General features: G+C 44.5%; 1 long non-coding RNA gene across 1 annotated transcript; it reads left to right on the top strand.

Annotated features, from left to right (window-relative positions):
- Positions 1–5898: 5898 nt before the first annotated feature.
- On the top strand, positions 5899–10291 carry LOC139597508 (uncharacterized). Its single transcript, XR_011681619.1, has 4 exons — positions 5899–6781; positions 6980–7058; positions 8516–8558; positions 10064–10291. It is a non-coding gene; the product is annotated as an uncharacterized lncRNA (long non-coding RNA).
- The last annotated feature ends 4562 nt before the right edge of the window (positions 10292–14853 follow it).

Here is a 14853-nt window from a genome sequence, read left to right as displayed (position 1 = left end):
CACCCAATCTTGGAGACGTCCAAGATGCGTCACCCAATCGTTCATCCACAGCAAACAAACCCCCAGACCTACACAGGGTGGAGGAATTGGCAGCTGGAAAAGCTGCCTGGAGCTCAGCAGCAAGGGCTGGGGATTTTTTGCCCTCTCATCCACTGCTGGCACCTGTGCAGGAGGTTCTGGCACGGGGAAAGTTCCTTCCCCTGGCGGAGCTGGAAGGCGCAATTGGCAAAGCGCGGCAAGAAGGGAGCAGCACATCTCTGCAGAGCCTGCTGGGAGAGACACCAGCAGAGAGCTCCCAGGGCCTGCTTCGTGGGGAAAAGGGAGGAAAAACAGCATGGAAAAGGAGAGGAAAAACAGCATGGAAAAGGAGAGAAACAACAGCATTGAAAAAGTTCCTCCCGTTGAAAGCGTTGAGCTTTGAGTACCCGGGGTTTTCAGCTCGTTTAAATTACACCCCGTGAAAAACACACAAGAGGAGCTGGTTTAAAGCAGATTTCCTCCATCAGGTGGAAGATTTAACTCCTTAGCTGGGCAGTGAGACTGTCATGGGCATGACTGGCCCGTTCCATATAAATCAGGATCAGGGGTACCAGCAATGGGTGGAACCCTGGCCCAGGCTCATGCCAGAATAAACTCCTCTGCTGAAAAGGAAAAGGTTTCACTCCTTCCAATCAGGAATTCTTTCAGGGTAAATGTGATGAGACAAGCACTGAGATTCTTGTTCATTTGCAGAGAGAGAGCAGTGAGATTCCTGTGCATTTTCAGAGAAATAGCAACTTGTAGAAATACTCTGCACTCCCTCTGCCCTATTTCTTGTCTGCCTTTAAAACCGTGGATCCCAAGAGCACAGACTGAGGTCAGCAGAGCAGAGACAGAGGCTGCCTGTGGCAGAATTTGGCCCAGAACACGAGATTTCCATTCTCATCTCCTGTGGTGGAGAGGAAGGTGGGCATTTACTCAAGTCTATAACATTAGATGTGGGGGTTTTAGGCCTTATTAATAATTTTGGTGTTTTACAAATGTTTTGAATTAAACAAGATTACAGGAAAAAAAAATCCATTCTAACTCAATCAAATTAAATGTAATTAGATTTTATATTAATTTTTTCAGTGTCAAATTTATTACCTTTAGGAGGATTTGTAATATAGTATAAATTGTAGCTCGTAATAAGGGGTTGGAGTAACAGTGAAATGAGGTTTTATTTTATTAGACTTTACAATTATGAGAGTGATTAATTTCTTCTTTAAAAAGATTTGTTCCTTTACTTGACAAGTCGGTGTTTATGAGCGAAACTTTTAAATTTAGTTACCATCACACCACTCTCAAAATCAATAGATGCAGATTTTTATTATGAACAGTATTTGTGCTATTTTTAGCCTTATGACACAGAAAAGAAAGAGAAAATTGAGATTGGTTTGCTCCTTTCTGCTCCAGTGGGTGAAGCAGAAATTCTGTTTGCTCCCAAGTGCATTGACCAACGCACAAATTCCATTTGTTAGGAAAATCTTCCTGTGGTAGCCAAGTTGTGAGGCTGCAGGCACAGAGCCAGAATACAGCTGCAGTGGCTGCCTTTGCTGTGTTTGTGCTGCTGATGGGATGAGGTTCAGCTCTGAGCTGGAGCTGCTGCTCAGCTGAAACGCAGGGAATGTCCAGAACTGATTCCAGGGATCTGCTGCAGCTCAAACCAGTTGAGGCCAATTCAAGTCACAGCAGCAGCTCTGGGTGTTGTTCTCAGTGTGCCCCAAGAAATCTGCCCTTGCTGTGCTGGGGGGGCTGGGGCTTGTGTCAGACCCCTCCTGCCTTGCCTGAATTGTCCTTGCTCCTCGTTCTTCTTGACCAAGTGCTCTTTGTTCTCTTCTGCCTGGGCATTCTTTGGTTTCTTGCCCCACACTCTCTGTTCTCCTGTTACTGAGCATTCTGTGGTTTCTTGCCCCACACTCTCTGTTCTCCTGTTACTGAGCATTCTGTGGTTTCTTGCCCCACACTCTCTGTTCTCCTGTTACTGAGCATTCTTTGTTTTCTTGCCCCACACCTTACCTGTGCTGTCCCCTCCCGTTTTTTGGGACCTTGCAGGATGCTCCAGACCCTGCAGTGAATCAGAGCCTCTGCCTTTCATTCCTTCAGCTGCTTCCCCTGCACAATCTGACCTTTGCCATGACTTCAACATTCCATTTTCCAGCTTTAGGGAGATGCTGACCACCGCTTGTTGACCTCAGCTTATCAGAGAGGGTGGATTTCCAGGCAGGGCTTTGGCTTATTTCTACAACAGGAACGAATATTTTTGCCAATTTTCCCTTGTAGATTCCTTAACTCACCACAAAACACTCCCAAGATTGGATCCATCAGCTCTTGCCAGGCCACAGATTACTGCAGATGAATAATTGATGTTCCCATCCCGGCCTTGCCTCTCCTGCCTCACCTGGCCCTGCTTCCATGGGGCTGCTGAGCCTCCTCAGCTGCTGATGAGAAGCAAACAGCCACCAAGGTGGTGAGCGGCACAAATTCATCAGCCTTTCCTCCATTCCAGGGATGCCTTGCATTTTTGAAACTATTTTCATTCCTTTTGGAGCCTGGAGACTGCTGAAGTAATAACAGCTTACCCTAGGAGCAGATTTCTTAGTAAACACTATACCTCTGTGAAAAAATAGCTATTATTGTGTTCCAAAGGAAGCCAAGGAGACAGATTTATTGGATTTGCTTTTTTTGCTTGGCCTTTTTTTTTTTTAAGTTGATTGGCTGGGTGTTTTTGTTTTTGGTTTTTTTTTTTTTTTTTTTGTTTGCTTTGTTTTGTTTAGTTTTTTAAAATTCCAAATCTTGTTTCATCATTAAAATAAACAGAATTTGGGGGCATTTTAATCCACCCATTCCAGCATAAATGAGAGTGATTTGCCTTTTCTGGGTAACTGTCATTGTCATTAGAGATGGTTTTTTGTTCACTAGGTGCCTCATAGCACAGCTTGCATCTCTGTATCTCACAAGCCAAAATTAGAGTCTACTGAGCAGAACTCTCACCTGTGCTTTAAAATCACAGATCTCAGTGAGGAGGAAACTCAGAGCTTATTTTGGAAGTCCTGTCTGTGTCCTCCCCTGTAGCTGAAAGGACTCACTGTCAGTAGCAACTGGAGATCTAAGAAAAGCATTTCTATTTTGATACCTCCACAGCTGAACACAGATCTGGGAATTTCATGCTTTGGGGATACGTATGCTACATGTAAAAATAGGTGAAAATGAATCAATATTATGAAGAAAATGACATTTTTTTCTATAAATATTAGTGGAAGAGTTTAAATATTTGGTTTCACACTGCTCAAGCTAGTCCATGCAATCTCAAACTCCAGCACAGGAGTGACTGATGGCAGTGAAGCAATCAAAGCATTTCAGGCATCCATAATCATGTTCCTCTTTTCACCTGATTGGGCAGCCCAATTCCCCAAACTCCAGCACTGATCTGCAGAGGGAGAGGCCCCTGCAATGACATTAATACCATAAATGACACTTGGTGTCACTGGCAAGGGACAGCTCAAGGCTGCCCAGCTCGTGCTGCCCTGAGCGTTCAACCCCTCAGGATCCAGCAGCTCATCAATAGCCACAACTGAACCCTGCAGGTTCCAGGTAAAAATCAGCAAGGTTTTGGCAGCAATGAAGTGCCAGCTGTCCTCTGGATTTACTGATGAGGAGACTCTTTGGTGGTGATCCCAAAAGTCTCATCTGGATCGATTCTCTTTGCTAAATTGGGTGAGAAGGCCACCGTAAGCAAAAAAAAAAAAAAAAAAATTAGAAAGAAAAAGAAAAGTTTGGAATTTTTAATACTTTTTATATATTTTTATATTTTTTATAATTTTTTATATTTTTATAAGAAATGCAAGTTATTTCTGTCTCTTCTTGCAACAAGGGGCTCACAAGCAGGCTGCAGAGGAGCCAGAGTGATCTCCTGGATGTCTGTGGGTGCCTGAGTGTGCAGCTAAAGGCCCTGCCAGGGTGCTCTTGGGTAGGTCCTCATCACAAGATGCCCTTCACACCCCTGATCAGCTGGGAGAGTTCTTATATTAAGTCTAATTACTGCAAGCATTCCACACCAAAGCCCCACAATCTCATTAATTCAATAAAATGTCTGTATGAGCACAGATCTATTGACAGTTACTATAAAGAAGCAGAGAAGGTATTATAAAACTATAGATAAAAATGGATAAAAAGTACAGAGAAAGTCACTTTGCTTGCAGTTTGATTATTCTGAAAGCCTAGAAAAAGATTTCAGGTGGCCTAGAAGTTGAGAAGTCTGGGGAATCTTGGATTCTTTTGAAGAATCTTCAATCTTTTTGATTTTGATGCCAATGTGTGTTTTCTTCTTATTGGTCATTATTATTTTAGGGGAATGTTGGAGACCTGTTACAGCTGGAGTTGTGAGTTATTGAAAGGTTAGAGCAACATGCATATTCTGGATATTTAATGGAGAACCAAAAAGATGACTTAAATTACAGGGCTTCTTGTGAGTTCTTGTCTATCAACCCAGAAAATAATTTCAACCTGTCAGGGAAAAATGAAAACTGGAGTCCTACTCAACAAGGTGCAAAATTGTTGCTTAATATAATAGTAAATAAGCTTATTTTGCACTGTTATTCAGGATGACTGATTTGCACTGCTATTTAGGATGATTGGTTTCAGTGCAAATGAAATATTTTTCAATTTCAGAAAAAAACCAATCCAAGTATATTTTAGGTCCTTTATGCAGATAAAATATCTGGGTGAATACAGTGGTGAGAGAACACTGAACTCGTTCATAGGAGAACAATTTCCTAACAGCAAGCACAGATTTCACAGGATCAGTTATGGATTTCTGGGGTTGTTTCCAGAGGAGGAATTTTTTAACTGAAAAAGCAGATTGCACAGAAACAAGGAGGATCTTTGGTTTTGTGGAGAATGCACGATTGCTGATATTTGCAGGGGAACTCCAGGAGCTCATTCCCTGATGTGCTCTCATTTTCTGTGCACCCAGACACGAAACTCTGGGAGGCTGGGAAGGCAGGCGAGCCCTGAGGTGCCAGAGGAGCAGAGGATTGTCCATTTAGCTGAGCAGCCCCATTCCTGCAGGCCATTCCACCCCAGCAGAAACCCCCGAGGTTCAGTGCAGGGAAGTGCAGCCCCAGCAGCCTGGCCTCCCCCTGGTTCTGTTCCTGCTGCTTTTTGGCCGGGGCTCTGATTGCAGCAAAGCTCCGTGCCACGGGAGAGGCAGAGCCTGGATTGGCAAATTCAATAACGGTGCAAAGTGAGACATTTCTCCTTTCCCTACCCACACTGTCCCTGGCACCTGCTGCCTGCAGAGTGTCCCTGATTCTTTCTGCCAGCACAGGGACGCTCTGGGTGCCAGCAGAGTGAACCATCACAGCTGTCATCATCCCCAAACTCGCACTGACATCAGATCCCTGTGCTCCAAACCCTGCTCTCTAAACAGAGCTGCCCATCCCGTCCCTCACATCACTGTCCAGAGAGCTGGGCTGTGTTTGGTTGTGTGCTCATTTCATTTGAGGATACTCAGGTATGTCTTTGAGAAAGAGTAGAGCTTACACATTTTGATTTCTTACAGGAGTTCTGATTTCATCTCTCATCTCCAACTTTACAGCGCCTTCCCATTATCAGTACAAAACTTCAAATAAGAAAAAGCGTGGAAGCACCTGGGCTGGAATTCCCCAGGAATCTCCAGTGTGCTGAGTGATTTAGATCACTGACTCCAGCAGTCCCTTGAGCAATTACACCGCCCCAATCCCTGCAGCTCAGAAGTGCCTTTGTTTCTTTCATGTTTTCTGCTAATACCGCTGCACAATACAAGCAGGCAGTGTGCAGACACACTGCTTTAGCCTCTGCCTCCTCCTGAAGGGAATTTTTCCCCTGATCAAATGAGAAGTTCTGCTGGCTGTGGTGTCTGGTGCTCTCCCTTTAGCCTGTGTGACCTGCAGCACAACCCCGCTCACCAGGCCCTTTGGGGCTGGGCAAGGGATGAAAGGATCTGCCAAAGGCAGGCATGGACAGCTGGGCAAGGCAAAACACAGGATGAAGGAATTCCTTTCTGGTCTTAAAATCCTGCCTGAGATTTACTGCACCTCTGCATCGAGCAGGGATTCCCTGCTGGAGCCTCTGCTGGGGAGTCAGGACCTGGTTTCCCTGCCGTGCATCTCCAGAGGCACAAAGTTTTCCCTGGATGTGGTGATAAGGAGCAGGCTAATTTTGGGGAAAAAGAGACCACATCCTTGCTAATGAAGAGTTTACTCGCCTGTGCCAAGGAAAGCTGCACCAACTGGTCTTCTGTCAGAAAGTTTCATTTGAATCTATTCTCTTTTTCTAGGTAATTGTAACATTTCCTTTAAGTAGAACTGGAGGATTTCTATTCCCTGCCAGGAGGAAAGGCGTGAGCTGCCACTTCAGGGGACAGCCTGGCCCACCAGCAGGGCTGGCAGAGCTCTGACCTCTGCTCCTGCCCTCAGCCCTTGCTTTACCTGCTAACTCAATTAAGCACCTTCCTAATTGGGTGCCCCGGTGCAGGGAGTTTCTGCAGGGCTTGATTGGTGACAGCACAAGCGTTTCCAGCATTTGTGCCAGAACTGGAGTTCCCCATTTGCTGCTTCCCAGACCTTCCAGTCAGGGGTGATGAACTCAGCAGAGCTGGGAGAGAGGCACGAGGAACTGGAGCTGAATCATTTCTGTCTTCCCTTGATGGCTGTTGAAACCCACCCAGACAGAAGCAGAATCAATTTCCATCCTGGGACTTAGAAGTGATTGGGTTTTTGTTGTAAGTGGCCAATTTCTGAAAAGAAAAAAAAAAAAAGTTTTTTCTCAAACTTACATCCTTCTTTTATTTTCCACTTGAAAACTAAACACCACTCAGGAGTTTTCAATCTGTATTCAACAGATATTTAACAGATTAATTTTACATAGAACTCGAGTGGGTAACAGTCACATTTAACTACTTTTGATGCAATTTCTCTAGGAATTAAGCTGCACAATCCTGGCTCCCCATACTCACCTTGAGCCTGCCTGGGAGCTGAACTCATCATGACCAACTGAAGGTAAGCCAGGGAGTTGTTCTTGAAAGCCACAAGAATTTATTTTACTAATTTATTTTACCCAATTTACTAACTGGGGAGATGAAGTACAGCAAAACTACAATGCCACCATTTCTGTCAGTCTGTAATTAACTTGTTGTTTCCGCAGACAATGGCACCATATTTAATTTTTAGTAGCTCTTTAATTCTTTGTGACCCTAAGAATTTTCTCTCTGCTAACAATACCCTGTATTGTTTATTGTTTATTATTACACCCTGTATTTCTGTTTACTTCTGAGCATTGTTCAGTTTCCTGGTTTGTAATAGAATCCGATTAATTTGTCACTTATTTATACACAACTCACTACTTATCTTCATTCCTCATCTTTCTTTAGCTCCTGCAAATATCTTTTTACTGCATAATCCTCTCATTTGATATTTCATTCAACACTTTCATGTAAAGGACATGACATTTTTCCTTTTCCTGCCTCTGAATCACTGAAGATTTTCTCAAGTGCTTTTGTCCTAAATGTATGTTATGGTCTCCTTCATTTTGTGCTTATTATTGTGTACCCTTCAATCACAGCGTTATAGTTCACTTTATTCTTTATTTTCTGTATTACTTTTCCAACTGCAGAGCTTTCTGCTTCCACTCCTGGTTTTGACACTATAATTACTATACAGACCTGACATTATGTATTAGGTTCCTTTACTACACTGTTTTATCTACTTTTAATTCTCATTTCTAATTTTGTTTTATTAGTAGTGTTTTCCTCCTGTTCTGACAACTGCACAGCATATTCCATATTCTGACTCTCCCACATCCCTCCTCATCCTGCCCTGTTTCTCCTTCCCTTCCCCACTGCCATATCCTAGCTGATACCATCTTGATGAATAAATTATCAAAATTGTTCTACAAGAAATCTGTCATGGGGTGTGTGACCTCTTTTAAATCTGAGCTTCAGCTCTGAATTCCATATCAGCACTCCATGAGCTGCTCTGATGGAAATGTGGAGGAATGGGTGGCTGGCAGCTCCTGCTGAAGCTTTCCTGTCTTTGTTCTGCTTTCCCATTCTTCTATAATTTATCACTTTTAGGACACAGGAAGTGACTTGGAAAAGGATGTTTTGCCCCAATTATGGCCTGATTGAAGTCAAGTTCTAACAGCTGTACTCAATACACAACCTTGGAATATTCTAATATTACATATTAAGACATTAACACACATGGACACATGAAAAATGTGTGGGTTTTCCCTCCACCTTTATTCTTTGTTCTTCAATGATAAATGATGGAAATGTCAATTTATGATTATGATATTCATAATTAGATTTTTAGAGTCTAGATTTTAGTTCAGCCAGGGAAAGGTAGAACTGGAAACCTCTGTTAAAACATTCTCTAATAATCTTTTCAAATGTTCTAGATTAAGGAAACATTTGTATTGTTTGGATTTTATTAACACATTAAAATACATCCTTTAGCAGAGGAACAGAAGTCCCAGTGGAGACACACTGAACTTTCAAGGTAAAACATTCATTTTAATGCTTTCTCTTATGAAAATGGTGCAGAGATCTCAGACTTTCCGTAATGGTAAGAAATATTAAAAAGCAACAAAGTGGGAAAAGATGGGTGGAAAATGAAGATTTTCAGTTCCCTGGCTTCTCCAGGCTGCTTCTGAAAGCACCATGATCAGTCTGATATTTAACCCCTTGTGCTGCTCTTAGAAGTGGAAAGTTTTCCAGAGAAAACTTTCTTTAGACTCTCAATGTATCTGTAGTTTAGGAATTTATTCTACATGGACTTTAGTGGGCTCTGCAGGTGCCCCAGAAGGTGTTTGGGGCACTCAGGGGCTGCAGACACAAAATCTGGGTGCGGAATGGGCTGAGGCAGAACCGTGCAAGCCTTGGTTTCTGAGCATCCCAATTCCCATACCCCAATAGCTCTCCTTTATTCCCATTATTAGATCCCTGTCTTTTCCTTTATGAGGTCTCTTTCTGCCTTTTCTGAGGCTTTCATAGATGTGCTTTTATTACAGGAGCGTTTAGAATTTAATTTCTGGTAATTGTGGCTCCATATTAACTGCATATACTTTATGTACATGAATAAGTCTCATTATGCCTGTATCTTTTCCCAGGAGAATTATCCAAGAGACAATATTCACCATGCTCAACTAGGCAAGGCAAGCTGATCATTTCTGTGCCAGCAATTCTGAAAAAAAAAAAAAATATAAATCCACCAACTGAAAATCCAGTCTTGAGAAAGCAAATCTTTTGAAAGAAGTTTCAGCCAGCTTTCTTGGAGGCACTATTCTCCTGAAATATCTCACATCAAAATAGAGAAAAATCAGTTTCATTTTAAAGAAGTGTGGAGGACTGTGGGGTTTGTGTGCACAGGTGTGAGATGCAGGGAGAGAAGAGAAGAGCAGACAGTTAATTCTTAGTTTGAACAAGGGTTTTTCTGAGTGTTGAAAGAGGCTGTGTGACCACAAAGGGAATAATTTACAGCAAACTTTGGTGGGTTTTGGGAGAAAAGGATGTATTTTGGGGAAGAGAAATCTCTGTATTTTATCAGAATGTATTCCAGCCTGAAGAATGACATTTTATACAGCATGAAGCTCTGAGGTTCAGAATTCAGCTATGAGAGAGCTTGGTGCAGATATGCAAAATGTGGCATTTCACATGAGGGGTCAGGAGAGCACTGGGAGCAGGACATGAGGGGTTGGTTGTGGTTATTAACTGCAGCTTGATTAGATAACAAGGGGAACAAAGATTACAGTGGAAGTGTGGTGTGACATAATGCAAAAATGCCTGTAGTAGTGCAGATGTACAAAACTGAGCAGAGCTCCTCACTTCATCAGTATTTGCATGCAAATGCAAGGAAATACAAGTTAATCTTTCAAGGCATATACCAGTGATTTCCACAGTGCTGCAGCCAAGCAGGGCATGGGTTTGCAGAAGCCTCACAGAGAATACCAAAGAAAATAGGAATTACAATAGGGAGATAATGACTTTTACCATGCTTTAAACCAGATTGTGCAGTTCCTGCAACACCCACAGTGACAGAGAAAACAGCTGGGAGGTGGAGAAGCAGCAGATTCTGCAGAGGGAAGGCTCTCACAGCTGCAATTCCTGCTGGGGGTGACAGCAGTGTCACCCTGTGCTGTGGCAGTCCCAGGTTCTTTCCAAGCTCTGGGTCCGAGGTGAGTGCACAACTCTCCACCACTTTGGTTCTTTTAGGTTCTTTTCCCCCTCACTTCCAATGCCTTGAGAGTCTTTTGGTTCTTTGCTGCTGTTCCACAGCTCAGGGGCTTGGCAGGAAATGTTCACCAGGTGTTTCCATGCGGTGTCTGTGCTCTAAACTGGCAGCACCAGAGCAGACCTGCCCTCCTCAAAACCCCCTGGGGCCTCCCAGGACCTCTCCGAGCTCTGGGGACGTTTTCCTCACCTGGGCCAGAAGTCTCAGGGCAGATTTTGTGGTTGGGTCTCAGGAGAGGTTTCTGTGCTGGAAGTGGTGCCCAGGCACTGGCCCAGGGTCCCCATCCCTGGAGAGGCTCAGGGACAGGCACTGGCTGTGCTGACCAAGACCTTGCAGGGCTTTTCCACCTTCAACCATTGCAGGATTCCTTTCCCACCTCTGACTGTGCACTGAGCCCCCTGTGGCTGCACAATAATCATTCACACTCATCAGTATCTTTACTTAAAGTCTGTAATTACTCAAAAAACTCAGATCAGGCATTTATTTTATCTTAATTTAAAGAGAGGCATGAAGAATCCAGCAGCTGCTGTGGTTATTACTCAGCATACAAAACCTTGTTTCTGTAATTTGATGCAAACCTTTGTGACCTTGTTTTTTTAAAAAAGGAAAATGAAAAACTTTTTCAAAATTCTGCTCAGAACATAAATGGATTGGCTCATGTTCCATTGTTTCTCTTTTATTTTGATAATTCCACAGTCCTGGGGACTCTAAAGTTCTGGAAACCACTCTGCTCCATTGTAGCTCGTTGGAACTGGGGGAGGGAGGAGAGCCTCCCTCATTTTCTGGATCACCACAGAAGAACTCTGAGTTCATTCCAGAGGCTTTCCCCCTTTTGCAGGGAAACAATGAGAATGAGTTTCCCTGACACTCCCCACAGCATTTCTGGGCTGCCTGGTTGTTTATTTACCACTCCACTCTGCAGCAGTTACAGTGATATTTTCCATCTGCCCAAAGTGTTTTGGGGAGAGAGACAGAAAGTGAATCCAATACTTACTTCCAAGGCAAAAATCGATTTTAACTAGAACCAATGCATTTTTTATTCCTTTGCAGCTCAGGGCTGGCTTGGTATTCATGGTGCTTTTCCTCATGCAGCCCATGTGGTGAGTTTCACAGGGAGAAACAGAGGAGCAGAGCCCTCCTCCCTCTGCAAAGAGCAAATTCCTCTTTCTGAGCATTCTGTCTCTCCATCAGCTGGGAAACCTGCTGCCAGTGAGATCCTCTCCTGATGTCCAGTGCATTCTGGAGCAAATCTGCAGCTTGTTTGAAAGGCAGTGTGCACATAATCAGCAAACATCTGCAGTAATTCAAAGGGAAGAGGTAAAGCATCAGCACAGGGGAGAGTGACCAGAGACAATCAGGTGCAGCAGATGCAAATGTTATCAATGAGCAGCAAGGGAGCCAGGCTGCTCTAGGAGGCCCAAAGTGTCCAAAAGCAGGGTTTGTTGTCTGTCCTGCCACACAGAACAGCAGCCAGAGGACTGCCCAAACCTACAGGAGAAATTCAAATGACAGTGCTCAGTTCCAGCCTGGTGGGAAATGTTTGGTTTCACTCACTTCTAATCGAATGGATTTACTAAATTCCAATCTAATGATTTACCCACTGCTGAGTGTGGGTGCAATTTTCCATGGTATCCACTCAGTGAACATTGATGAACACTGTAATTGTCCTCGTGCTGATCACCTGCCCCTAAAAAATCAGAATTTGGCACCCTTGTGCTCTGGCTGTAGAAGCAGAACTATTCACACACACACAGAGATGACTGCAATGTGCATTTTGTTCATTTGTTCAAACACATCACACCCCAGATATCCAGCTTTTGTTTGCTTTTGCGTTTTCAGGGCAGCAGAGACTGGATCTGCTTGGGAAGGCCTGTTTATTTTGGTTTGGACTTTCTTCCTTGGAGGTACAGTGGGCTTTTAGTGGAGTTAAGTGGAGTTTTTAAGTTTTTAGTGGGCTTTTAGTGGAGTTAAGTGACTTTCCCCGAGGTGTGAGAGTTGGTAGGGAGACAAAATAAAGAACCGAGGCAGGATTTTGTGGCTCCCAGTTTGTGCTGCCACCCACCAGCCCTGCTCTCAGCATTTCAGCATTCCTGTGTTCCACAAGGCTTTCCTGGCTGACACCAGGGGCACAGGTGCCATTTTTGGGGTGCTGTGTGTGGCCATGGGGCTCACACTGAGGTGGCGTTTTTGGGGTGCTGTGTGTGGCCATGGGGCTCACACACAGGTGGCATTTTTGGGGTGCTGTGTGTGGCCATGGGGCTCACACACAGGTGGCATTTTTGGGGTGCTGTGTGTGACCATGGGGCTCACACAGAGATGGCATTTTTGGGGTGCTGTGTGTGGCCATGGGGCTCACACTGAGGTGGCATTTTTGGGGTGCTGTGTGTGGCCATGGGGCTCACACTGAGGTGGCATTTTTGGGGTGCTGTGTGTGGCCATGGGGCTCACACTGAGGTGGCATTTTTGGGGTGCTGTGTGTGGCCATGGGGCTCACAGGTGGCATTTTTGGGGTGCTGTGTGTGGCCATGGGGCTCACACAGAGCTCCCAGGGCAGGTCAGGGTGCCCACAGCCCCTGTGTGTCCTCCCCTGCTCCTCCCACACAGCACACAAACAAATCTGTTCAGTGAGGATGCACAGCACAGCAGACTGGGAAGCAGCGAGCAACCAGAGCAGATCACTGACAAAATCCCTCTGTCAACTTAGCAGCAAATCCAAACACCAGGAACTTCACTGGGATGGGGCTCATGGAGAACAGAAAATGCTGATTTCATGATGCTGTTGTGAGCTAAAGGAAAATAATTGAAATGCTGAGCAGGAAATTATGTCAGTTTACCTCCTCTTTCACTGTCCTCCTTTTAACTTCCTTTTGTCTGTCTCTCTTAACTCTATCTCACATATTTTTTCTCATTTTATTTGTGTTCTGATGATCTTTCTTCAAGACCAGTTTTTGTATGCATAGTTATACCCCTCTTCCCAAATGCACCAAGATGCAACTTTTATTCCTCTTATTAATGATTCTTCTCTGTTCTGGCTTTAAATTTTAAACACCAAAAGATTTTGAAAGTCTCAAAAATCTTACTGCTTAATAGTTCATATTTAACTCATGTTAAACTGCTTTTATCTTGCAAATGTCAGTTCTTCTGACTGGTTTATGTCCCTTTAGACTTCATGATCAGTTTGTTAATCGTGAAGTAGAGAACTGCAAATGTTTAGAAATGTATTTCAAGTACAAATGAAAATTCACATGGCTGGAAGGTGTTAATAAAGAGAAAAGCCAGAACTTCTGGAAGATTCAGGTCACTCCTCTAAGCCAAGAGTAAGATTTACACTGGGGCCTGGAAAGAAAATTCCGCTACTGACTGACATTTCTTTTTCCTGGAAAACAAAGTTTTGGAAACCTTTAGTTCCCCACTGAAATAAAAATGGAGCCACTTAATAGTTTCCAGAAAGGGGGAATGTTATCCTAAAGTTTATGTTGGGCGTTTGCTTGTGGGTCCCAGATTCCATATCAAAACATTTTCATTCCACTCCACTCTGAATAAAGCAGAACAGGAGCTTTAGTGCTGTCACAGAGCAGTCTGGAAAGGGGCCTGCAGCAGCTTTTGATTCAGAATTCCAGCCCAGCTCTTTGCTGGTGGTTTCACTGGCTTTCCTGAACAATTGCTGCATTGTAGGTAATGGTTTTAGACCAGTGAGCCAAATCCTGCCTGCCTTTCTCTTCAGTTTCACTGGGAGTTCATCAGCAAAGCATCAGAGCTCAGAAAATGGCACACGGTCCCATTTCTGAGCTAAAGGGAGAGTTTGGGGTAGGTGGAATGCAATTGTGAGGCTGGAATTCAGCCAGGCTGCAGGCAGGAGCTGTGACCCTGCCAGGTGGCTTTGGAAGGGCTCAAAGCTGTCCCCAAAGCAGAGGGAAAAGAGCAGTGGGCTGAGAATTCCCTGTGCTCTGCTCCCAGGGGCATTGGGCTGAGAATTCCAGGGGCATTGGGCTGAGAATTCCAGGGGCACTGGGCTGAGAATTCCAGGTACATTGGGCTGAGAATTCCCTGTGCTCTGCTTCCAGGGGCATTGGGATGAGAATTCAGGGGCATTGGGCTGAGAATTCCAGGGGCATTGGGCTGAGAATTCCAGGAGCATTGGGATGAGAATTCCCTGTGCTCTGCTCCCAAGGGCATTGGGATGAGAATTCCAGGGGCATTGGGCTGGGAATTCCCTGAGCTCTGCTTGCAGGGATATTGGGCTGAGAATTCCCTGTGTTCTGCTTCCAGGGGCATTGGGCTGGGAATTCAAGGAGCACTGGGCTGGGAATTCCCTGAGCTCTGCTCCCAGGTGGGTACATTGGGAATTCCCTGAGCTCTCTCTCAGGTACATTGGGAATTCCCTGAGCTCTGTTCCCAGGTGGGTACATTGGGAATTCCCTGAGCTCTGCTCCCAGGTACATTGGGAATTCCCTGTGCTCTGTTCCCAGGTGGGTACATTGGGAATTCCCTGAGTTCTCTCCCAGGTACATTGGGAATTCCCTGAGCTCTGCTCCCAGGTACATTGGGAATTCCCTGAGTTCTC

The sequence above is a fragment of the Agelaius tricolor genome, unplaced genomic scaffold (assembly GCF_023055355.1).
Source record: "Agelaius tricolor isolate 1412-34295 unplaced genomic scaffold, bAgeTri1.0.p SCAF_17, whole genome shotgun sequence".
NCBI lineage: Eukaryota > Metazoa > Chordata > Aves > Passeriformes > Icteridae > Agelaius > Agelaius tricolor.
Note: the sequence above shows the minus strand (reverse complement) of the source record. Positions and strands in the feature narration are given on the sequence as shown.